Raw genomic sequence first — 24,213 nt, 5'->3', positions numbered from 1 at the left:
AAATAACCTTTAGAAACAGATTCTGAAGAATTCTGTGTTCAGAAACAGAGATTTCTGTTAAATTTTTAGAAAAAAAAATTTAAAACAAAAATCCAACTGAAGACCCAGAGAAATTGGAGCAACTCAAGGAAGATCATGGCCTACCATAATGTCTAGAGGTTGTGAAATCTGGGACCATCTACATTGAAATTCTCAAAATTTGCACATGATGGAGCTATCCACAATATGCACACTATACAGAGGTTGTGGTTTTCTCTGTTAAGAAAATCATGGCTTCCTTCTCTGATTTGCTCTATAGTAAGATATTTCATTCTACCTTATAATAATGGTTAAGTTATTACATTTGGATATATGTGGATTTCATTAAATTATGGAGTATACTGATCAATAGGGGTGTACTAAAACCAGCATTATATACCAACCAGAAGTAATGAATTCTTTTTTGAGGGCTCATTATCTAACTATGTGTCCTTGCTCAGTCACCTAAATATTCTACATCTCATTCTATCACTTTAAAATGGAAGGTCCTGGAATAATGGCTTTCTAAATTTATAAATTTCTATTTTAAATGTTAAAATTATTGGATACCCATAAATCTTATACACTATTGTTAAGGATAGGCATTTTCTTTGCCATGGGAGCTCAAAGATCAATAAACACTTGATTTCTGACAATACATATTGAAAATATTTATATCTTCTAGAAAATATGTTTTATTATATTACAATCAATGTTCAAACTGATTTAGTAGAAGAAATAGGGCAATGTTCATATCAATTTTGCCTCTGGACTTTGGGGATGGAGACCAATATGGCCCTAGTCACAAGGTCTTATAATTAGTTTATTTTTATCAAATACTATAGGAGAACAGAATGAAGGCATTTCTAATTTTAGCAAAAAGAATGTTTAGAGAAACTAACCAGAGTATATGTATTACAGGTTTTCTAATCATCTAGGTATCACCAGATACCAAAAAAGGACCATGTCTTCTGTTTCTGTGTGTAACCTACCTTGGTAATATGGAAATATATATCCATCCACAAATATTTAATAAGTTCCTACTATGTGTCAGCCACTGTTCCAATGATTAGGGATAGAGTAGTGAAAAAATTCACCAAAAAAATTCTAAACAAGAATATATACACAGAGAGAGACAAAGAGGTGGAATGGGGGGGGGGGGAGAGAGAAGGATTAGAACTAAGATATTATGTGTACTTACACTAGACGTTTCATTAGAAGAACAATTTCTACTCTATCTCCTTCGTCAAGTTTGCTCTCAGTATACTTAAGAATAAAAGGAACACAAACACTTAAATTCAAAGGCATAAGAATAAATATGGAAGTAGAATTACTTGTGTCTACATCTGCTGAACTCTTAGTACAACACCCTTTTAAGAATGCTCAGTCATTTGTTCTGGGTACAACTGGTACTTGATATCCTAAACACTTATTCTGACATCACTGTGTTTATTGGCGAAAGGTCACATAAAATAAATCTAGAAATACAGTCTCCTTTTCCAAATGCTTGATTTTTGATGATCTTTTCTCTTAAGTTTTTCTAAATGATGGTTCATTTAAGTGAAAGTTTATTAAATATTTATGTCACTTTTTTTCTCATAATGTTTGAATTGTACAGTTTTATCAATCTTCAATTTAAATCTCTGTTCTTACTCATTTTTACTCTTAATTTACTCTTCCATTAAGAAGCAATAATAAATCATGCATGGAGGCTGTTCATAGCTGAAGAAAGAAGTAAGCATTTCCTAAGCTCAGAATGTTAACTGCACCCCTTTTTGTTTCTATCACTAAGAATATACATTTCTGTACTTTTTAAATATATTTTTAAACTATGACTGCTAGTGTCAGGCACTGAGCTCATTGCTGGGAATATGGTGGCTGAAATATGGCCCCTTGTCCTTGCTGAGATCTCATTTAACATGGAGAAACAAAACACACAAACAAAAAGGTAAGATGCAATGTGATTAATTACGCTGTGTTCCAAATAATAAAGGATCATAATAAAGAAAAGGATTATTTCAGAATAAAAGGGTGATGAAACCTTCATAGAGAAAACATTTTCCTTGACTCTTTAAGAATGAGTAGAAGTTCACCAGAAAGGGAAGAAGTAAGGGTCAATACAAGCTAATTTGTAAGCCAATTTAATATCTTTAAAGGTATTTAAAGGTATAGGTAATTGTGAATGGTACAATATGATTAGAAATCAAACTTTATGTGAATACTAAATGTAATGATTTTCACGAACAAATTTTTTATAAAGACAAGTTACTTGATGGCTAATTATTCTATGTATCACCTTTTCAAGATCTTAGTCTAATATAAAGATCAGATTAATTCTTAATTTTTAGAAGATACATATACTCTATAATGTTATCAGTACACTGATCAGGATCTATTGGCACCACCCTGTTTTCTTTCTTTTTTTTTTTAATTTTAGACAGAGAGAGAGAGTGCATGCAAGCAGGAGATGGAGAGGGAGAGAGAGACAGACAGACAGACAGACAGAGAAAGAGAGAGAGAGAGAGAGAGAGATTCTTAAGCAAGCTCCACACTCAGCACAGAGCCTAATGCAGGGCTAGATCCTACATGCCTGGGATCATGACCTGAACCGAAATCAAGAGTCAGATGTTCAACCTACTGAGTCACCTGGGTGCCCCTGTTTTCTTTTAATTATAACTTCTTTCTTAGAAAACTCTGGGTCTGCTGCCTAAAAAATTATTTCTATGTCTACTTCTGAGTTAACAAATATATATATATATATATATATATATATATATATATATATATATGCCTCTATGTCAATGTTGTCAATCTTTTTCTGTGAAAATTGTGTTATATTCAAACTCTAGGAAAAGAGCCTTGTAGGTCAAGGTATTTCATTAATATTTTTGACATAATATACAACATCTAGTTTTATTGACCCAATGTATGTATGTTTTCTGTTATACAGCAACAACAAAATCTTATGTTAATTTATTTTCTTCAAAGAGCTTTGTTTTGTTTTTTCCTATGGCTCACTTAGGAGGAAAAGAAAAAAGGAAACATGAGGGAGAGAATGGAAAACAAGGTCTTATAATGGAAAAGAAGAAGTTTTATTTCTATGTTTAATAGATCTCTAAAGCTTCCAAAAAATTCCCACAATCTATCTCCTCAGACAGATCAAGGAGGTATTATAAGAAACCTATAGCAGAAAGAAAATGTCAAGGAAACATCACAGATATAAAACAGATTTTTTTCCATGAACAAATTGTTTCTAGGACATATATTCTATAAATGTCCAGCACTTGCCTTGTGCAGGTGCTCTTGACAAATAATTCAGGCACAGAAATTCTACAATGTTAAAATATGATTTCTTTATTATCCTTTCTATACAAATGAAATCTAAATTCAAGTTGAAATACTAATAAAGTATATATGCTTAATTTTTGCTTCTGTCATTTGAGAATGGAGAATTTAAGTGTCAATACAAATGATTGTATAAATATGCAGTACTTTGGAAATCACAGATTCTAAAGTTTTTAATGCAGAGATGTCAGCACTCTTACAGATTCTAAAATACATCACTTACTCTTATTTCTGTTATATGGTTTTATAATACCCATTTTAAGTAGCTAGAGACTGTTACTCTAAATTGAGTTTCTCAGAAAGGGACTTTTTTAAACCATAATAACAACAAAGTTATTACTAAAGAGAAAGGATTTATTCCCCAAGTTTCTTTGTAAAAGTCAATCATGCCTGCAGAGGAACTTGATTAATGGTGCATAATCTACAGATGTTATGGAAGCATTGTAAGTGAGAATGTTAATTATCTAACTTTTTAGCAGAAAGATAAGAGTTTAACCTTTAGAAAAAGAAAGACAGGACTAAATAACTCATGGGAATTTGTAATGGGATAGTGAGCTCTTTGTATTCACAATGGCAACTGAAATTCATCCCAGGTGACAACTGACAGAAACACATGAACATCAGTTTCCACCAAGGCTGACACATGAAGTGTTGGCAGCCTCTTCAGCTTCATTCTAAATAAGAGTCTATACCTCTAACGTGCTCAAAAATACCAGCATGCACACCAAAAGAAATTTATTACCATGGGTTACTTGAAGACAATTGAAACTCTAATAAAGGCTCAGAAATTACCAAGCTACCAAAGCTCTAACTTTTCAGGCTACTCTATAATACAGCTACTTATGATGAATCAGAGCTTGCCTATAATCTCATCTGTGTTATTTGAATGCTATTTCTTGCATTTTCTTTTCCCTTGTTTTCCTCTTTTGGGGGGAGGGGGGTAGGGAAACACTGTTTTTTTGTTTTTTAATAAAAGCTCATTGATATGTTAATATATACCAACACTCAAAGTCTCTGTTCCAACAGAAATCAAAGTTAATATAAAACAAAGAATTGCAGAAGTCAGTTAGCTTAATTATGTAGATGATGAAAGGCAAGAAAGACATTTTATTTTAACAATATATAATATTTCTCATGAAACCAAGACATGTTAGATGATAAATCTTTTGAATTGAAATTCAAGGCCAGCAATGTTAAACTTTCAGACATAAACTACTCCTTCTACCTGTTTCAATATGGGCGTTCTTCAGAGATTTTTGCCCTTAACCTGTTTTTCTCTTGCTCTGCACGTTACCAAGGTAATCTGATTATTGGTAGGCTTTCAACCACTACAGATATATTGATGACTTCTAACTCAATACCTCCAAAAGAGCTTTATCAATCATATCCCAGGAAAACATATCCAATTGCTTACTGTGTATAACATATATAAATCCCAGTCTACAAAGCTAGATACTAACTTGATGGATTTTCTTTATTTTTCAATAATTGAACTTACATTTTGAAAGCCTATTTCACCTGAAAATGGAAACTTGATTTTAATCAGTTGAAGGAGCAATCTGCTTTCTCCCTAGACTTGCTTTATAAACTCTGGAGGCACAGTAGGGTTTTAGGACAATGTGCTTACATACCCACTTGTCATTTGCTAAGCTGTCCCTTTTCCCAGTTTGTACTTTGTTCATCAGACCACAAAAATAAGTGCTGCAACCTCTCCTCCCCCAACTTCACTAAGTTCAGCACATTTTCAGCCATGTATGAGCCACTCTAGGACACATGGAAAATACCTTCCTGATCCCAAACCAGTCAGGGCTATGGGAAATTCCATGAAGCCCTCTGCCTAGCCAATCTGCCTAGACATACCAAGAGATTTCTTTTTGCCCTTGTTCTTGCATGTTATGAATGAACTCTGTAACTTGCCAAATCTCCATATTGTGAAGTTGAATATGAGAGGTCCCTTCCTGGAGTCCATGACTTTTCTTTAGTCTAAGAGGAAAGGAGATTTACAAAAGAGGAATCTTTTTATATCTATTTTTTTCATGAGGATTTTTGAAATCTTTTCTCTATGGCAAGTCCTAGGCTTTTGGAAATCAAACCTAAGAATTAACTCTTGATCTGCTTTATTGTAATCATTTCTTTTCACGTGGCAGTATAGAAGCGATACTCTAAATTTCCCGGGCTAGAATACCAACAGACTCCAAGAAAAGGAATTAAAACATCACTGATACCTCATCATGTTATCTTACCTCATCATTCTCTTCATATATATCTTCCAGAAATAATATACACTCAATAGGTCAAAAGTCATTATCTCCCACCCAAATCTATCTACTTCCTATGTGCCTATCTCAGTGAATGGCATGTTTATCCATCTAGTAGCCCCAAACAAAAGCATCTATAATACCCAAGAATTTACTACATCCCCCAACATCCAGATAGTAACACAGTCCTATTAATTTGAATGCTATACTAGCTTTCAAATCAGTTTCTTGTTTTCTGGACAAAGTATTAGGTTAAGCCCTCATGGTTTTCTGCCTAGACTATTTCAATAGCTCCAAACTGATCTAATTTCTTCCAAATTCATCTTCAACAAACAACACTGAAAAATATTTTCTCTAAAGTATTATACCAAACAATTCTGTAAATAATTACTTTGTCTGAAACCTCACTCTCTTCTATCTCTCCTTAATCCCCACCTGTCCATGAAAGATATCAAGCCTTATGATCCTGCAAAGCTTTTCCTCATTATCATTACCTCCATCCTCATACCATTCTTCAAATACATTGTGATATAACTTGCGGTTATCTCTCTGTCAGCACTTTAATGTGACAGGTGAGGAGGCATGGACTGTATTGAAAATGAGTATGTTTGTGTTCTAAGTGCCTAACTCAGTGCTAAGAATATACCATATTAGATTAAATTGAACCAAAATGACATCCAACCTCCCCAATCAGTATGACTTGCCTAGTGGTTCCAATTCTGTACTCTCTTGCTCTATTCCCAAATTCAGATTTTCCTCAAAGCCTTAGTCCTCTGAATGTGGATGTTCTTATCCTACTGAATATCCTGTATGATTCATCATTTTATTCTTCTGGATATAGGCCTACAAAAGTTATCAAAAATTGAAAAAGTAAGTCACTTATTAATGCCATGGGGAACAAAAATGTTTTCAGGAAAAATAACTAAGGCTTAGTAGTAAATAGCATTTACATAGTTCTAATGTAAACATAAAATATAAATCATCGCTGGGGCGCCTGGGTGGCACAGTCGGTTAAGCATCCGACTTCAGCCAGGTCACAATCTCGCGGTCTGTGAGTTCGAGCCCCGCGTCGGGCTCTGGGCTGATGGCTCAGAGCCTGGAGCCTGTTTCCGATTCTGTGTCTCCCTCTCTCTCTGCCCCTCCCCCGTTCATGCTCTGTCTCTCTCTGTCTCAAAAATAAATAAACGTTAAAAAAAAATAAATGTTAAAATATAAATCATCGAAAATGACCACAAAACTGCCAGGGATAAAAAATGTATGGGGAAGTAAATAGCTGGAAGTCAAAAGATACTATCTGAAAGTGAGAAGTCATGAAGGAGAATATAAGTACATTATTTGGAAATATAGAATAATATAAAAGGGCTATGGAAGAATAAAGGAAGGACATGGAGCAATCTGGAGGAGACCTAAAGATTCTAATAGTTTTTAAACAGACATTCAACAATTCTACTCCATCCAACTTCATCTACACTTCTACATGTCACTAGCGCTAGTCAAACTTCTGAGCCTTTTAGTAATTCTTTAATTAAATCAAATTGATTGTCAGCTCTCCCACTGTGGAGGATTCAGCTTTCTGGGTTCTGCCTTGTCTGTTGCATCTTGTTCTGCTGGTTTGCAGTCTCAAAAAATTTAATGCTGGGTCTGCTATTGCCTCCACTCTAATTCACCTTGTTAGTGGGTTTATGCCTTTAAAAATATGTAAATGTATACACATACATATTTATATGTTTATATTTTATTACATATTTATTATATATACATATATTTATTATACCAAAATATACATATATATTATATGTATTTTATATATATACATATATATGTGTATATATATATATATATATATATATATATTCGCTGAAGATATGGGGGGAGTTTCAGATAGAGAAGAGGTAACTATTTATACTCAAACTGCCATTTTTTCCCTATGATTTTTCTCCTCACTTTCAAAAGTTCTGTCATTCTTATTCACAAAACATTTTAATTCAGGTAATTAAGTTGTCTAGTAACTATAATAGCAAAACTGAGAAATTAATTTAATTTTGAAGTTGTGCTCTGTCTCAGCACTAGCATTCTTCATGTTAGACCCCACAGGACATGTGGTTGACTTTTTCTCTATTTCCTCATTTTGTGCTCTTCCTCCTCTTCCCACCATCCGTCCCTCAGCTCCTGTAGGAACTAGAAAGGGTAAGAGGCAGAGCCAGGGAAAGAGCAAGAAAGATCTTACTTTACTGGTTACTGGAACATAAGAGATCTGGAATTGGTGCTCGCTAGTCTTGGTGTATATTGAAAAATGAATATTTCCTTTGTGGACTTCTTTTGTAGGTTCTTTGTAAAACACCACCCACTCCTTATCCACACACTCTTGGAACTTCCAAATGTTGCTCACCTGACATAGTAATGACTCTCTTTGTGGTGTTGCTTACTTCTCCATCCTCAACCTCAGACAATCCATGCTGCTCAGCTCTCTAACCAGGTGCCATGGTCCTTTAAGTCAAACCTAGCACAAAGCTATCTCTCAAGCTCACTTTCAGTCCATAGATCCACTAACTTGACAACACGTGGAGTGAATGTGACTTCCAGTGCAGCACTTCTCTTCACTCTCATCAGAGCAACTGCCCAGCTACAACCTCTGCCTTTATGATTTTCTAGGATTGGAGTTGGTGCCATCCATCGTGCAAGCAACCCAAGTAGAGCTCTCCAAGGCATTCCATTGACGTTCCTCAGATTCAGTACAAAGTGACAGAAAAGCACTTTATTCCCTTCTCCTATGGGTAGTGGGAATACTATCAGAATGCAACAAACTTCTCTAAAGAAATATTTTTCTTCATCTCTTCACTTTGCTCTCTCAATGGGCATTGGGCTATAAAAGTTATACAACCTGTTGGAGGATCTCCTCAGCAAGTTATGACTACGTGGCCTAGAATCTCAATCTGGAATGGTATTCCCCTTACTGTTTCTCTTCATCTTGGCGGCTTAGTCAAACATGATCTACAGAGAGTCACAAATTTAAATCCTCTTTTCCTCTAGCTAGCCACCTTTAGCAAATCACCTAACCTCTATAACACGAAAAGTTGACTGTAATGATCTATGGGAGTTTTCTAATCTACAAATAAACAAGGGTTTTATACACAGAAACCACAGAAACACTTACATTTACTTTCATGACTGGCAAAAATTATCAATCCAAGAACATCCCTCTGTAAGAAAGTATAGAAAATAGCTTATTTAGATATGTTATATAGACTTTGTCTTCATTTGAATCTTTAGTACTCAATAAATCTGAGAGCTGGCTAGGATTTAGAATAACCTGGACACTTGTTCACTGTTGCTAGAAGGGCAAATTGGTACAATAACTTTGGGAAACAGTTTGGTATTATTAAGTAAGCCTGAATATTTATGTGATTTATGTCCCTGAGAAACTCTTGCATGTAGGTACCAGGAAACACATACCAAAATGTTCACAGTAACATGTTCATAAGAGTGAAAACTTGAAACAGACAAAAGTCTTTCAACAGTAAAATGAATAAATGGTGAAATTTCATACTGTAGAATACTATGCTGCAGAGAATATTAATGAACTGATACATGTTTAATATGCATGAGTCTCTGTGGGGAATAAGTTTAGGAATTTCCTAAACTTGCACCAATGGGTTAACAAGGCTTCGAGCAGAAAGTGGCCACAGGGTGAAAGCGCCCCCCAGAACAGAACAAAAATGTAGAGCAGGAAGCCGCTTCCACAGGATGAAAGCATTCAAGAATAGGTAAACAGGTAAACAAGGTGAAAGACTGCCACAGCAGAGTGAAATTGCTCTAATTTTTTTTTTTTGCTAATTAGCAAAAAAAGTGCCTTGCCAACCTTGGGGTAGCATTGTCTATCTGTCTTATCCCCTAGACAAGTTAAGATCAACAGACACAGCACCTGGTGCCTGCTGCTGCTGTAAACAACCATCTGCTTGGCACCAGGATTTCATTTTGTATTGACCCAAACTCCTAACACCACATATCTTTTAAAACCCTTTTCTCTCACACACATTAGTTAATGATCACTGTTTCACTGTCTCCTTCTTCACATTTGTAAGCCTTCTGATCCTAATAAATACAGACCAAGGACCCTTACTTGGGGCTCCTGTCTCCTCCCGGACATTAGCCTCTCTTTTATTAAATTCTGTGTCTGGTCTTTGGCTGGACAAGAGAGAACTCCAGACTCAAAGTCTGTGACAAGTCTCAAAAACATTGTTGAGGGAGAAAAAGAAAGTAATATAAGACAACACACTGTGTGATTCCATTTACATAAAGTGAAAAACTGGGGGCACCTAGGTGGCTCAAGTCAGTTGAGCATCTGACTCTTGATTTCAGCTCAGGTCATGATTTTGTGGTTCATGGGATTGAGCCCCACATTGCGCTCTGCACTGATAGCATGGAGCCTGCTTGGGATTCTCTCTCTCTCCCTCTCTCTCTGTCCCTTCCTGGCTCATGCACTCATACACATGCTCTCTCACTCTCTCTCTCTGTCTCTGTCTCTCTCTTTCTCTCAAAATATATAGACATTTCAAAATAAATACATAAAGTGAAAAACTGAAAAAGTAAAAAAGAATATATATAATTTAAGGACACATAGGTTACAAAACCAACAATTAAAACCAAGAAAATACTAAATTAAAAATCAGAATAGTGGTTATTTCTGGGGTTCCATGGGAAGTGCGATCAAGGAGGAGCACACAGGGCATTAAAGTCCATTAATCAAGATCTAAACATTAAAAAATGAAACCATGTCAAGAATTTGTATTACAGGAAATTTAATCAGAAATTACTTACATCAGTGATTAAAGAGCTGAGAAATCAAATACAAGAGAGCGAGGTAGGGCAGACACTAGAAAAAGCAGGATTCCACTATCATCTCTAGGCCAAAGAAAAAAGGGGAGATGGTATTACCAGACCCCAGACTGGAACCACAGGACCTATTCAACAGCCATTGAGAATATACAGTTACCCCACATGTGTGTTTAAGACAAGGTCGGGGACACAAAGTGCCCTGGTTTCTTTCTTCCTCCTGCCTTCCCATCTCCTGCAATGGTTCGCACTGCCCTACCACAGGTGGAAGGGAACTGGGGTCAAGTAACCTGCAAAGTCCTTCCCTCTTGAGATACAGAGTATAGATCTAAGGGGCAATAAACCCAGGACAGGCACATTAGGATGGTAGGTCGTTTTTCTTAAGGCAGCAGTGCATATATATGTGTGTGTCCACTTTATCATTATTCTTTAAGCTAAATATATACATTTTTGTTTATGTACAATATAGTTAGTTTGTATATTCTAGCATGGCGAGAAATGTTTTGCTTTGTGGATTATATCAGCAATTTTGGTACACTACAAGGATCCATGAGCTTTCCAAATTGATTTTTTTTTAATGTAAGATCTTTTAAAATTCCAATCAGTTTCCACACTGGTAAAGTGGACACAATAATGTGTACTTTCCAGAGTTATTTTGAATTCTTTTTTTTTTTATTTTTTTTTCAACGTTTATTTATTTTTGGGACAGAGAGAGACAGAGCATGAACGGGGGAAGGGCAGAGAGACAGGGAGACACAGAATCGGAAACAGGCTCCAGGCTCTGAGCCATCAGCCCAGAGCCCGACGTGGGGCTCGAACTCACAGACCGCGAGATTGTGACCTGGCTGAAGTCGGATGCTTAACCGACTGCGCCACCCAGGCGCCCCGAGTTATTTTGAATTCTAAAGGAGGTAGTATGCATGAGAGGTCTAGCAGTGTGGCTGTCATAAGGTACAACTTCAGTGAAAGTGACTGGTCAAGCCTTTTCCTCAAGGAGCTGTGAAAAAGCTAGTGAGGTTTTTTCTGACTTCAAAACTTGACCAGAAAAGACTAAATAATCATAATTTTTTTTCATATTCTTAAGGAAGGCAATTAACATACTTCTATTAATTTTTACTATATTCTTCATGCTTTGCTACTGGCATATTCAAAAGCAGAAGGCAACACTATGAATTATTGCAAAAAGGATGTCCTGTTACAGTAGCCACTAGTCCAAGGGGTTAAAGGAGAAAATATGCTAAGTAAATGCAGAATATTGGCCACCTCACCCAAAAGAAAACATTTAAAATGAAGCAGTAGAGACTTAAAATCACTTCCCATAAACAATGGCAGGAATGTGTACTTTACCGAGGACTGAAATAATCCCACAGCAGTGCAGTGAATTTTCATTGATATATAAGTGGTTGCCTATTATTTGCAACAATGAAGAGGACTAATTTAACACAAGAATATAGCAAGAGAGGCAATGCCGGCTTAATAATAGGTTCATTCTCTGCAGGAATTCATATGAGTGAGTAGGGGAAATAAGGATAGTTGCAGAGTGGGGAAGAGAAGGCAGAACGAGATGGCTGCAAACCGCTTGGCATCTTTGCTTGGAAGTCTATTACATGAATGTGCCAAGGAGCTGTTTCAGTGCCCTACTGTGTGAGTCAAGAAATGTGACTACAACTTGACAAAGTACAAAAGGTAAAGACTGGGTAAAGCTGACAGAGCTCAGGGATCTCTGTTACTGGCTGTTCCCCTTCAGAGTGTCATTGGCAGAAGATGAAAGCAGCCCCTGGCACATAGAGCTGCAGGTGCACAGCCCTAACTTGGTTACAAAGCAGCAGGGGAAGAAAAGGTGTGCCCTTCACTGGAATCCAATTTGTTAAAGGAAACTGTACATTCTGTGAAACTATTTACCCTGATTTGGAAATTAGTGGTTGCCTTAGCAACACTTGAATCCCATGAGGCTCACACACAATGCTAATTTCAATTCACGGACACCTTTACGGGTGAGGAATGCAAACAGTAAGTTGAGTGTCCCATCTGACATGTCTCTCATAGGAAATGATATTTCCCTCTGCCTATAAAAATCTTCTGATAATTACCCCCATTTATCAATATCTTCCATGCAGCAGGTGATATGCTGTCAGCTTCACATTTAATTTCACTTGATGGTCATTGCAAGCCTGCAAGGTCAGCAATATTATTCCCATTTTCCAGATGACAAATTAGCTGTAGAGAGGATACATAACTTTCCCAAGGTCACTCAGTGGTGGTTTAAGGATTTTAACTCAGATTTAGCTGATTCCAGATTTCCATGTTCTTTTAGCAATTCTAACTTTGTTAGGAATAATACAAATATTCAAAATAAATAAATAAACAACTTGAAAGTACCTTTGGGATTTCCTCTCACAGTGTCCTTATTTAAAACCTAAGGAACTAGAAACACTAAAAGGCCAAGAGATTTACCCAAGGTCACATGGCAGGGTTGAGAATAGAATCTAGGCTTCAGGACTCCGAGCATTAATTTATGGAAGTCATCTCTGAGCCATCTAAATTGTGATTCTCTCCATGTTGGACTGAATCTCATTGGGTTTTCATGGCTTTTTCTACGTATAGGTAAATATAGATAGAACTGAAATAGACATAAAGACTGGGAGGATTCCTCTATTTTGTTGAGACAGAACAGTAAGAATTCAACATTTTTAAACCCAAAACATTAAAGGTGACTGATCTGCACAGGCCCTTCCAAACTGTGGGCATGCACAGCTGCTCATGTCATAAAGTATCCTTGCACAGTTTCTTTCTACAGTGAGATGTCCCACCTGTGTCTGTAGCAGTCACCCTGAAGTTGACAGGAATATGAGTCAAATGGCAGATTCACTTTGCCCCTGGGTTTTCACAGGAGGTAAGGACTAGTCTGAAACAAAATTGAACAGTGAGGGTTATGTATGGTGCTTCTTACTAAACACTTTTCTGTGCCACTGCCTCTTTCATGACCTGATACTCCCTTCCTCAATTACCAGACTCCCAGTGCCACCATACTGTCAGTCTTGCCATACTGTCATCTAGCTAGCCAAAGTCCCCTGCTTTAAAATCCCATTAAGATCTGGCCTCCTCCACAGTAACCTTATGCTCCAAAATTGTCTCTCATTCTTCCTCTTCCTATTCTTATCACAATTGCCATTTCCTTAATGATTTTAGAAAGTTTTTGAAAAAGGATATTTCTGGTTAATTCTGAGACAAAACAATAGAGGCAATCTTTACATAAAACTCCTCTTGTATTATGTAGTAAATGTTTTGTTAACTTGATCCATCATCCTCCTATAAAGCCTTTGTGCCTTGCTGTATGTGTAAGTTTGCCTTGATTTTTTTGTGTAAATGCTTTAATCCAGTGCTGGCTTCAGGTTTCAAAACCTTGAGCCCCAAGAACTTTAGCACTCCAAGGTTTAAGAATGTGTCTGAAGACAGAAAACTTGGGAAGGATGACTTTGAACTGAGAAAAACTGGTTATTGTTTACAGAGTCATTGAATCGGTCAAAATTTAGCAATCCATTCATCTATCAAATATTTATTAGATGCTTAGCATGTGCCTATACTTATCATGTGCCTATAAGAAATTTTAAAAGAAAAAATGAGTAAGGAATAGTATTAACCTTCAAGAAATCTGTAACATAGATGGAGAGACGATATATATGTTCATCGCAATTCTTTGTAGTAACTGTTTTGGTGAGAGGGCAATTCGGTGAAAAGATGGGCTTAGATACAGATCAATCTGAACTTGAATATTGCCTCTGCCACTTATCAAACTCAGCAAGTCACTTAACCTCCCAGGGCTTTGTTTTTGTTTATGTTTTTGTTTTTGTTTTGTTTTGTTTTAATCTTTAAACAACAGAAAATATATGTTTACTTTGCAGGATTGTTTAGAAAAAGCACATACTCTGGTACTATTGTAACTGGCATAGAAGATATATACCTGGCAACTCTTTTTTTCATTATTATAATGATAAAGATAACCCACATATTATATACAGACACACAAATGACTTAGAATTTGTGAATCCAGAAAGACTTCCAGGATTCTTCAGTGGCTTAAAGTGACAAGCATAATTATGGTAAGAAAATGGAGAGAAGAAAGTGAAGACTGTCATGGCCCCATGTTCAAAGGCACAGAGAAGCATGATAGCTTACAGGCTGCTAGTGAGTCTGAGTGGCTGCAGCAGAAGACCAGAAACTAACTGCTGAGGTTGAAAACAAGATCACAAAAAGACTTCATATCCACAATAATGATACGTCCCTGTCTACCTGTAATAAACCTCAGTTATGCCTATCACCCCAAAGTAATTATTCCTAAGCTTAAATGAGAAATCATATGGTCACCCTACTTAAATTCTATGGTGAGAAATGTTGGTCTAAAATGAAAGGTATAAAGAGTGCCAGAAGAAAGCTAACCTGGGGAATGACATAATCAATTCTGGTTTTAAAAAGCACATTCTGTCAATTCTGTCAATGGTGAAGGATAGTTCAGAGAAGGCAACCTGGAGGCAAGATAGAATGTGGAAGTAAAGTCAGTATAAGTCACACTTTCAGTTATTTGATATGGATTACAATCATAGATAATATATCTCTTCAATCTATTTATCACTTACTCTATGTCTAAGGATATTCTAAATGCTTACCTGTGTTATCTCATTTAAACCTCATCACACCATCACAAATGGGTATTATCATTATTATCTCTCTTTTTATATGAGGAAACTGAGACCTAGAGAAGTTAAATTATTTGATAATGATTAGGAGGATTCAAACACAAACCCACAGAACCTATCACCAGATCTCATATTTGTAACCACTAAATTCTATTGCAATTACATAGGAGTGAAGCCAATAAACTGTTGGCAGGATCCCGAGCCAGAACTTGCCTAGGTAAATCCAATCCTCTCTTCCTTTTTTGTGCCCCAGAATCCCCAAAGAATTATTATATTGCTATTCATTTTTCTTTATTTGCTTATTTTCTTGGCTTTTTTCCATGATTCATCAAACTGGAACTCAGATAAATCCCCTTGACCTGCAACAGAGCAGAGATGTTGTCCTGGATTCAGGTTACTCTTTTCTGTTATTTTTATGCTGTCAGGGCCACTACAAAAAGCCAAGGTTAAGGTTTCCATTCCTAATCTAGGGGTGACAGTAAAATAAGATGTTTACTTTTAAAAAGAGCATTTTGACAACTTTTCCACATCTAAAAATGAGACGTGACTGTCCACTACCCCCATTCAGATACAAGAGGAAAAATTTCTTCCAACATTTATCCCAGTATCTATTTCTATTGCTATTTCATTATTGATCTCTGCAGGATGATTAAAAATTATAACATTTATCCTTTTTGTGAAAACTTTATCTTTACTATCATGAGACAGGGTGACATTAGTATATTTCACAAAGTCTGGGCTCTATAGTTCTATTCATGATCACTTGAAAACATAGGGAAAAATACCTACTGACACCTGAAATAGGGTGACTAATCTGTGGTATGTACAAAATAGAATTAAGAAGACTAAAAACAGATTGCATGTGAAATGTCAGTGAAAGGGAAAAATCAAGGATAATCCTCAAGTTTTTGCCTCAGGTGAATGAGTGAGTGAGTGGATAGTGATTTTATAAAATTAACTAGGGCACATAATCAGAGGAACTGCTTAAAAGTTTGGACAGGTGTTAGTGAATTCAGTAAATATTTGTTGGTATAAATGCATAGATGAATTTTCATCACTTAAATGAAAAGATGATGGAGAAGTCAATTTAAAATGGAACCAGTTCAACCAATTATTTCAGGGTTAACTGACAAATTTGAAGCAAAATTGTTTTGGTGCTGTGTGTTACATGGGAAGTGTGTAGGGCAAATGGGAAATACAGACATGTGCATGTGAATGTAGAAACATACACATCATTCTAAAAATGTCTGAAAATTGATTACATAGAACATTTAGAAGATCTGTATAATTCTGTTTCATGTAATCTTTTATTGTAATTTTACCCAGTTGAAAAGATTGGCTAGTAGGGTTTTTTGTTTTGGTTTGTTTTTAAATACATTGCCTGATATTGTGTTAGAAAAACTGTTTTAGTCCTTCATAAGCTTGATTTATACTCTCTTTGGCTCAATTGCACAAGGTGTGTTTTATCCATTAACTGTTGAAGACTATTTAAATTCTTGGCTAAAATTATCATTAATTTTTTCCTACCTTAATTGAATTTTTCCTGTATTCTAAAAGATAAGTAGATCCTTGGTTTAGGCGATAAAGACAATTTGCCAAGTCACTTCTAAAATACCTCCTAATTTTTATTTCCCTGGACATATTTTCACAGCCAATGGTAACATTCTTGCTGACATACTCCTATCGTCTATCTCTGTCCCAGAGGTGATGAGGAGCTCTGACAGATAGAGACACATCAGCAGCCATGCCAACTGGCTGCCAACTTGGACATATGTACAGAGCAGAGAGCGTGCTAAAGTTCCTAATGCAGAGAGCCAAGAGCCCACTGACATTCACCAATGACTGAAGAATGTGTCAATATCGCTACAGCATAGTCAAGTTTGGAGTAAGCCATGTTAAAGGTTTGGAAAGGAGAAGATGACCACCTGGGTAGGGCACCACTCTGCTATGTATATGTGCCTCATTTGGCATCCATTTTGCATGTCTGCTGCTGGGCTTCCATCTGTCGAATCTCAATGTAATGTCAGAGATAAAAACTGAAGACTTCATGGTTTCAAAATGCATGTTTCTGCTGGCTGCCTGATGGCTGTCTGGGGACGTAGAATTTAGAAACCAATCCCTGCTGACCAACCCTCTTATATGATAGACATACTTTAATTTTAACTCTGCAGAATGTTTATTTAATCTAATCAATATATAAATTCAGGAAGAACTTTGTAAGATTAAAGAAACAAAAGTAAAAGAATATAGTACTTCATCTTATCATAGAATCAAATCACATATCACTGAGTTAAATTATGAAATAATTTCCCTTTTATCTATTGAAGGGGTACCTAGAAAAATGTAGTATTAACTGGAATGCAATTTTACTTGTACTACATATTTAAAATATAACTGAATTGCAATATATAATATTTTTCAGAATAGATAAATCTAGGACTTTGAAAATATTTTATCAACTATATTTAATTAAAATCCCCAAATTTCATCTACAATAGCATCTTTGAGCATGTCTTAAATATATTTAGTTGTATCTCTCATTGGAAGAATTAATTAATTAAAAATACATCACTAATTCTGGTCAATTTTATTTTTCCTTCTCTTCATACTTAGAATTTAAAATGTTTTTATTTTTCTGTCGCATATAATTACAAACATTTTACTTTTACTTCAAGTGTACTCCAAAAGTGTTTAAGTGTATGAGAAATGTGTATGAAAAATGGTAATATAATCAATCATAAATTGAGAGAAATTGCAAAACTAAAGGATCTTTTGAAGAATGTAAGGGGACATCCTAGGATATCTTGACTATACTTGTACTAGTTCACCTCCTCCAGGTAAATATAGCTTTATATCTCTATCTTCAGAATTTGCAGAATTTGATTATTATAGAATTGCAACCTCTGTAATGCTATGGTTATTTTCTAATAGAACAACTGATCTGCTTCCATTGTTGAATGTGTGTGTGTGTGTGTGTGTGTGTGTGTGTGTGTGTGTGTGTATCAAGGCTGATTACACTTTCTCATTACTAAAAATATATTTAAAAGAGTAAACATAAAATTAAAAATTATATATATATATATATATATATTTTTTTTTTTAGGTATTTTGATCGAATCACCCAAGGGTAACCTCCAATGAGTTCCTTGCTTGTGCAATTACCTCCCCTTAAGTGTGGGCCCAAGCTGTGAATTTATTTAGCCAATAGAATATGGCAAAAGTAATGGGATATTACTCTTATGATTATCTTACATTATGTAAGATTCTGTCTTAGTAGACTGGCCTGCTAGCCTTGAAAAAAGAGTCCTGTTGTAAACTGACTATAGAGAAGAATATCCAAAAGTGAGCAGCAGATAGCCTCTAGGAACTAAAAATAGCTCCCATTCAACAGCAAAATATTCTATATATATACATGTATATTGGGGTTTGGGGGACACTTCAGTCCTATAAGCACAAGGAAAAGAATTCTGCCAATAACCTGAGTGAGCTTGGCAGTAGATTCTTCTCCAGTCACGCCTTTAGATGAGAATGCTAATCAAGGCTAACACCTTGATTCAGTCTTGTGAGAACCTGAGCAGAGGCTCCAGCTCACCTGTGCCTGGACTCTGGACCCACAGAAACTGTCAGATGACAAATGTGTGTTGTTTTAAGCTGCTAAGTTATGATCATTAGTTTCATAGCAATAGAAGTCTAAAATAGATTTATATACAATTCTCCAAAACTCATATCTCAGTAAATAGTCTGGAGTTGTATTAGTTGGCTGGAGCTATCATAACAAAGTGCCACGAACTAGGTGGCTTAAACAACAAAATTTTATTGTCTCACAGTTCTGGGGCTAGAAGTTCAAGATCAAGATGTCAACAGGATTCCTTCTGAGGGTTATGGGGAAGACCTGTTCCATATGCCTCTCCAAGCTTCTGGTGGCCTGCTAGAAGTTTTTGTCATTCTTTGGCTTGTAGAAGTATCATCCCAATCTCTGCTTTCATGTTCACATGGTGATTTACCTGTGTGCATGTCTGTGTCCAAATTATTCCTGTTTATAAAGACACTAATTATATTGAAATAGAGTCCCACGCTAATCTAGTATGACCTCATATTAACTAATTACATCTGCAATGACCATATTTCTAAATAAAATCATATTCTGTGGAACTGGGAGTTACAATTTGAATATATAAATTTTAGGGGACACAATTCAACTCATAACAAGTGTTTGGCTCTTACAATAAAAGGGACTTCTAAGAAAGGAAGAGAACAGTGCCATTTTAATTTAAGGTGTCATTTCTCAAAATATTGATCTCTCCTTTAATCTCTCACTTTGTCTGTCATGGCTAGAAGAGAGGGGGACCAAAAGCATTCATATATCCATTTATTTTTTAAATGTGTTTCTTCTGAATACTTGGCTTTCACAGTGACAGGAGCCATGAAAATACATTACATTAAAAAGTTATATCAGCTTCACTCATTAAAATACAGAACAAGTATTTGTCTTGGCTTATGTAATGTGGTGCCCCAAAATAGTCAGACTTTGAAGACTGAAAAGTTTGTGAATTACCAATATTTCTTTAGTGGTAACTTATTTTATATCATATTTTAAGGTAGAAAGCATGAAAATGTATTTAATGTCACCAAAGTTTGAAATCATCCACTTCCAAACGATAACAATTTTAAATAGTAAAGAGAATCTTGTGGCCTACAGAAATACTATTAGCCAATTAAGCATCTTCTACCTGTAAAGTACTCCAGTAAATAGTTAACATATATCACTTCACTATCTATATAGCAATCATATCAAGTAGATGTTAACATCTCCATTATATAAATAAACTGAGGAAAAAGAATAAGCAATGTGCTCAAAGTCACACAGAGAATATTAGATCAGAAATTTTAATCAAAGTTACATGGAATCTAAGAATCACAAATTCTAAGAGTCAACTATTAGTCACCACTGCTTTGTTATACAGGTAAAAACTTATTATTAACAAACACATTATGTCATTCAGAGCTTTCTTTAAATGGCACCACTGAACTCAAGGGGAAAGCAGATTGGAGCTGATAGGCGAAGAGTACTGGCCTTATTCCTTTTCCTACATGTTCCTTCAGCCAGCATTCGAGACAGTTAAATTATCTCCTTGAAGTAGAGTTGGATGAATATCGGACACCAAAAAAAAGTTTTTTAAGGGATCAACATGACACTATAAGGAAAAGCAGAAGCTTACAATTGTTATCTATTGGTCTGTGACTCATATACCTCAAGGGCTTCTACTCAGGTCCTCTGGTTTTCCCTTTCACACTATTTACCTCCCTTTCCTGTATTGTTTGCTGTGTATATAAATTGTGGCTTGATCTGAGATTTGCATGGTTTGGGTTGTATTTAGAGCCCTAATCTAAAAACATACCATGGGTTATAAGAGAGATTCAACTCATGCTCTCAAGCTGCAGAAATACCCACACATCACTAGAAGTTAGTTACTTGGGAAGAGTTTCCCCAGTTCTGTATCTATAGCCTTGCTATCAGATGACCAGATCTGTTTCCTTCATCTGCGCAGCATGACCTGATGAGCAGCAATCTTTCCCTCTCTATTTCTCAGTTTAGGCTGTGATTAATTTGATTGGTTTCAAAACCTGTTGTGTCTTTTCTCTGTGCCCTGCCTGAATATTGGCACAATATGATTGCAGTAGGTTGCATTATTTCCATTTTATCTTACATACTTGAACTTCAGGCCACTTAATCCCAACATATAAATTTACATAATATTTAATGCAAGTGAACATTTTAAGCCAAGAGCCTTAATATTTTTTTGTAAGGCTATGTAACTGCTCCTAAATTAGCATGAGGCATGTTGACAAAAAGATATCACAAGTAACAACATAAAATACAGAAAATTTAAGTGAGTCTTAGGTAATATATAATCAATGCATTTGGTTCTACTATATATCATGTTTATTGTAATACCAGTTCTAATCTCCAATCAGCAGAGCTAAAAATGGGGTGATTTCCTGTTATTACATTTCCAAATTAAAGCACTACATAAATTGGAAGGAAACCTATTCATTCAAAAAATATTCATTTAGTACCTATTATATGGCAGTTATGCTTGGAGGAGTGGATTAGAAAGTAAATATGGGGGCGCCTGGGTGGCGCAGTCGGTTAAGCGTCCGACTTCAGCCAGGTCACGATCTCACAGTCCGTGAGTTGGAGCCCCGCGTCAGGCTCTGGGCTGATGGCTCAGAGCCTGGAGCCTGTTTCTGATTCTGTGTCTCCCTCTCTCTCTGCCCCTCCCCCGTTCATGCTCTGTCTCTCTCTGTCCCAAAAATAAATAAACGTTGAAAAAGAAAATTAAAAAAAAAAAAGAAAGTAAATATGATAGTTATAAACTTTACTGTTAGAGAAAATATAATCTGACTAGAGTAACCTCCCCTAATTGTTCTCCCCAAAATTTTTCATTATATTTAGATGCCTCATTTGGTTCTTAAGATTACCATTTATTCTATGTCTTTTTGCCAATATCTAAAGGTTATTGATATTTTTTTTCATTATTTTTAATGAATGAAAATAAGTTAGGTCTGGTTTGCACCAAATTTAACATATAACTGCTTTGTTCTCATAATTTTAAAATTCATAAAATTTTAGGAATAATACACTCCTTCCAGGCTAAAATTTCAATCCCAGAGGTGAGAGGAAAGGCTCATAATTCAGTACTATTCCTATCAATGAAATAAAACAATTACTTCATTCCTATTTTATTAGCCATTTGTGATTTGAATCCAACAGTAGTGAACACTATTCTTCTGAGAGCAAGTTACCAGATGTCCTCTTGTGTTAACACTGTTAAAGAAGTCCTGGTGATGACAGATATAAATTTGGTGGTATGGCTACCTTGTCACCTTTTTATTCTGCCTGTTCTCCCACTGCAAAGTTTTTCCTCTGCACTTTAGCTGGTGTGTGTGTGTGTGTGTGTGTGTGTGTGTGTGTGTGTCGAAAAAATAAAAATTTCCAAAATATGCAACATACAAATTATAGTTTTGTTTTTCTAGTCAAAGCCATTTTAAATTTTTTTTTTTTGCTCTACTTCTTGACCTGAATCTTACTTCATTATTATATTCCTGGATATTTTTTTCCTATTTGTTAAATATGTGATCATTATTTTCTATTATCTTTCTCTGTAATATTTTAAACATTTATATGTAATTAACAACATAGAAGAACCATAATGATTGAGAATTTATGATTTCAAAGATAAATGTTACCTAACCATTTATCTTAAAAAAATTTAAAAATGTACAGTATCTTTCAAATAGATGAGTTTACATATAATGAGATAAACTCAATCCAATTTTCATAAATTTAGACATCTTACTCATACTTAGATTGTATACTTGTTGCAAAGTAAGATGTTTCTATTTTGAATGTTTATTTTTGTGACCTTTTATGGTAGCTGTGAAATTGTCATTTGAGTCTATTGCAACCAGCTGTAGTAAACAGAAACAATACAATAACATTAAATGAAGATGCTCAAATTTTACATAATGAGTGAGTGACAATCGCTGATGGAACAGTGAACATGATTAACTAAGTACAGAGACTAAAATACAAAGAATAATGGTGTTATCCTTCCATGTCACTCAAAACTGCACAATGAATTGACTTAGATCATCCCATTACTAGTCCTGGAAGCATTACAATGTTTTTCCTATAGAAGGCAGACAATATGAGGCAATCAGCTCTTCTCAGAAACAATAGCCATAGAGTCTCCATATTGTTTTGTGTTGGCAAAGAGCTATTCTTGTTTATATCTTGAAATTTAAAATGTTTCCCTTCTTCCCCAGGTATTTTTAAACTGAAAAAAAAAGTAGATAAAGAATACAGTGGCAGATATTAAAATCATTTACTTTTAGTATTAAAAATTGACTAATAGATTTTCCTTTACTTTTTACAGCATCATACAAATTTAGTAATTAAGTTTCTTATATCACAGATGGAATTAGCAATTTGAAAGCATTAGGAATATCATCAACAATGCAATTACTTTTTACTAGGAATATTGGGGTGCTTCATTTTTTAATTAAAAAATAAGAAACTTAAAGTTTAAGGGTACTCTTTAAAAATTGATACTAGTGTGCTTACGCGAATCATACCATAAACACTCTGTCTTAGTAACTTCTTTTTTTCTTTCTTTCTTTCTTTCTTTCTTTCTTTCTTTCTTTCTTTGCAAGAAAACAGACCTTTAAAAAAAAAAAAAGTCTGAAGAAATGTTTCAAAAGCCCACCAAAAAGTAATGTGTGACTTCCCCCTGCTGGCTTAGCAGAATAGTAAAAATAAGAAGACCCTTGTGAGAATTTCTTAAAATAAAACAGTAAAATCTTAGTAATATAGAGAATCTAGGAGACATATCTTGTGTCAGTTATGCAACATCTACCAGTAGCAGCAACATTCGTTTATGTACCAAATGCACAGACCCATCAGCATTCATACACATTTCCAGCTGCATACATTCAGTCCCAATTGGATCCCAAATCATATTAACCTCTTAACCAAAGACTATATACAACATGCAAACAGGTATATAACACATACATGCACAGACACATGCCCAAATCCCTCTTTTCCCTAGTGCCAATTTGGGTCTTTGATTTCTTCTCCCTGGGATTCTGCAATCCTCTCTAGTCCTCGCCAGCATGGGCTGGTTTCCAGATTCCATCCTCTGCCTGCTGTCTGTTGGACCTTGTAGCTGAGCATGTCCCTGGAACCTCATGTGTGACCTGGCAATCATCACTACTGAGAAACTAGTTCAGTATTAAGTTATATATTTTAAATCGCTTAATTCTTATTGCATCTTATTAAAATTAAAAATAAGCCAATCTGATGAAACAAAAATAATAGATGCATATTTTATATTACTTTGAATAAATCTGCATGTTAATCAACTAATTGCTAAATGCCAAAAAATAACTTTTTCCTTTGCCTCCTCTCCCCATGCCTTGTAGTGAGTATAAAATAAAGATGACCCAAATGAGAAATACAAGATATTGAGTTACCCATAAGAATTAATATGCTCTGAATA

General features: G+C 35.3%; 1 long non-coding RNA gene across 7 annotated transcripts in view; it reads right to left on the bottom strand.

The window, feature by feature from the left end:
• Positions 1-24,213, bottom strand: part of LOC102901880 — a 222,595-nt gene that overhangs the window by 58,880 nt on the left and 139,502 nt on the right. For 3 of the 7 annotated variants that reach the window (XR_006584929.1, XR_006584931.1, XR_006584935.1), the window contains 4 exons: positions 14,892-14,977; positions 13,265-13,359; positions 8,776-8,821; positions 2,727-6,464 (listed from right to left, as the gene is read on the bottom strand). This is a non-coding gene — a long non-coding RNA (uncharacterized LOC102901880). Of the gene's footprint in view, positions 1-2,726; positions 6,465-8,775; positions 8,822-13,264; positions 13,360-14,891; positions 14,978-24,213 lie in introns of those variants that run through there. The other 4 variants (XR_006584933.1, XR_006584934.1, XR_006584932.1 and 1 more) reach the window with 2 other exon arrangements.

The sequence above is a fragment of the Felis catus genome, chromosome C2 (genome assembly GCF_018350175.1).
Source record: "Felis catus isolate Fca126 chromosome C2, F.catus_Fca126_mat1.0, whole genome shotgun sequence".
Classification (NCBI taxonomy): Eukaryota; Metazoa; Chordata; class Mammalia; order Carnivora; family Felidae; genus Felis; species Felis catus.
Note: the sequence above shows the minus strand (reverse complement) of the source record. Positions and strands in the feature narration are given on the sequence as shown.